The sequence below is a fragment of the Schistocerca gregaria genome, unplaced genomic scaffold (genome assembly GCF_023897955.1).
Source record: "Schistocerca gregaria isolate iqSchGreg1 unplaced genomic scaffold, iqSchGreg1.2 ptg000405l, whole genome shotgun sequence".
NCBI classification, from domain to species: domain Eukaryota; kingdom Metazoa; phylum Arthropoda; class Insecta; order Orthoptera; family Acrididae; genus Schistocerca; species Schistocerca gregaria.
This window is the reverse complement of record NW_026061842.1, coordinates 4,697,538-4,700,573: the sequence shown is the minus strand read 5'-3', so window position 1 is coordinate 4,700,573 and position 3,036 is coordinate 4,697,538.

Sequence of the window (3,036 nt, the reverse complement as noted above, 5' to 3'; positions counted from 1 at the left end):
AACTCTCTCCCTTTCTTAAGTCTTGCCAGTCTTCTTTCTTTCCCTTCAAATCTTCTGCTAGAAGGAAGAGCCATTGGCTCTGAAAGCTTCCACATTTCTATATCCTTTGCATATAGTTTCTGCTGCCACCAGTGTGGTGAGTAGATCATCTTATTTATCCAATTATACTGCAGCCATCTTCATGATAGTGCTGGCAACATGGCTGTGGATGAGGTCGTGTTTGGTATGAGAGTCAGCTACCATCTGACATCGGTTTACGAGTACTCAACAAAAAGCTTGTGAGAATTCAATTCCATACAGCTGGAACCAAAAGAAAATTGGTAGTTCATACCAGCACAAGACCATAAATGAAAAAGTTGTTATTAATAATCTGTGTCCCTGACACTCTGTCTACAAGTATGTTAAGTAAGTTTCAATATACCATTTCACACTTAGCACTTATTCTGCTTTTAACACTATTTTACTCAACCCCAGTTGCTTGTGACAAATGGACTGATGCATCAAACAGGCTACAGTACATTTTATTACATGATACATTATTCTCTTTTTCGCAGTTTTGGGAAAATGGTGTACACTGACACTTAAGTAAAATGCTAATCCGTGTGCATGCATAGAACTTTATTGCAGGTTTCCTAATACAAACTACTCTATCAATAATGTATTGGACTGAGTGTAATGGAGCAGCTTGTCTTTTATTGTTAGCCAAAATTAGCAGCAATGGCTTTGTGTACATGGTAGCTCCAAACTGTGACAAGCTTTGAGAGCACTTGCCTGCTAAAGGCAAAGGATCTGAGTTTGAGTCTCAGTTTTAATCTGCCAGGAAGTTTCACATCAGCACACATTCCACTGCAGAGTGAAAATTTCATTCTGTAAACATCCCCCACGCTGTGACAAGCCATGTCTTTGCTATATCCTTTCTTCCAGCATTGCAGGACAGCTTCTCTGAAGTTTGGATGGTAGGAGATGAGGTACTGGAGGAAGTAAAGCTGTGAGGATGGGTCATGAGTCATGCTTAGGTGGCTCAGTTGGTAGAGCACTTTCCCACAGAAGGCAAAGGTACTGAGATAGAGTCTCAGTACAGCACATAGTTTTAAATCTGTGTACACTTTACTGCAGAGAGAAAATTTCATTCTGGAAGCTTTGAGAGGTTGTGTGTTTGGGTGGGAAGGAGTGTTTTACGACTGTGGAACATGTATTGTGATTAGTTGGTTTATGAGCACAGAATAGAACTACTGAAACTAATAAGTTATTGGAGGTAATTTGTCACACTTTTTGTGGATTTTAGAAGCAGAGTGTTAACGACTTTGCAATACAAATATTCCGAATGAATCTCTGAGATTGTATTTACAAGATGACTTGAAGTTCCCTTGATACCATTCAGTAGCAGCAGACCACTTCTGTGGCTGGCCAAATATTTGACAAGTCTCCTTACACATCAGTGTAGCAACTGTGAGGAGAGAAACCTCAAATTGCCAAATTTTTCTATATGTGCTTAATTTTACTGGCTGTGCTCTGGATCTTCCAAGCTCTGACTGGGAAAAATGCTCCTCAGAGAGCACAACTCCCCTTCCCTGGGCTATGTTTTACTCGGGCAACCATTGCTTCCATTTCTGCTATACCCCTTGGAAAAAGTCATGCCTCACTATTCGTATCTCTCTCCCGTGTCAGTGAGGCAGCTTCCTTTTAGCTCTCTGTCACTCTGAAAAACATCAAGATGAACCACTGTCCAAAGGTCTTAAATCCCTAAACAAAATTTTTGTAAGAGTTATGTGTTTGGTGGCATTTAAAAGGCCTAGCTGGGAGTTCACCTGTAAGACAGCAATCTCTGGGACACATCCCAAAGCCAGATTTTCTGCATTTGGCAGTCAATTGCATCTTTCACAAACATTACTTCTCACTCCAACACGTAAAATATTTGTGTGAGTGAACAATGCAGAATGTCTTGACTCTTGTCCATCCACACGGTGGTGCCATTAGGGATCACAAAGACACTTACTGGGCCAGGCTGCCACAGTGAAAGTTTCCCCTCACCGCCGCTTTCCAGACGAGCTCAGCCAGATCCCCTTATTCCCAGCTATTGTACAAATCTGTTTTAAATTACTCTCTAAACTGACTATCACTCAGACATTTAATATCAATACCATGCTTCATTCGTAATTAATTGCACGGCTCAAGGTGGACCTCTACTATGAACTCACAAGAACTTGTGTATGTTGTATGACAGTGTTGAAAAGTTGTCCTGTAACGATTATAATAGCTTCATAGTTAGGTCTACATCATTTTATGGCCACAGAAAGAAAGTTCCTGTTTCAATTGAAATTTTAGCTTGGAATGTGAAATATTTTAAAATGTTGTGTAAATGCCCCATTCCATCACACGAGTCAGTTTAGGTGGTTGTTGGTCACAGTTTGGAAGAGTCCATTCAGGATAGCAGACAGCTGGTCATACGTCGTACCATGCACGAATAGAGTGTAAGGAGATTTGCTAGCTGATTCTCAAGGGAATGAAATATATGGTGGGAACTTGGTATCAGGATGACATACAAATGTACTAGCATATGGTTTAAGTTAAGTGATTAATAGCATACTGTTATTGGAAGCAAACACAAAATTTTGACCACAATATTCTTACTCCTCACATCAAGCTATGATGAAGTGGGCAAAGTTCTGTTGAAAGATGTAGCCAATTTTCACAAAGCCTGTAAATGTTGGTAAGTGAAGTATTCATTTGTTAGCGAGCAATGTAGTCAAATACATTGGGACTGTAATAAAAAACTATGGTTGTGGGATTAGACATGTCTGTTATCCAGCTTGGCAGCAAAATTCTGAGCCCTGTAAGAAACCACGTGTGATTTTAACCGACGCACATCTCGATGAAACATTGTGAGTGAAGCTCTCTGTACTGTGCTGTGTGGGCAAGGTTCAATAAGGGTGCACGCAGTCCTTGTAAGGCCAACTGAGGAGCTACTCGACTGAGAAGTAGCATCGCCGTTGCCAAAAACTGGCAAGGTCCGGGACAGAGGTGTGCTGACCACGT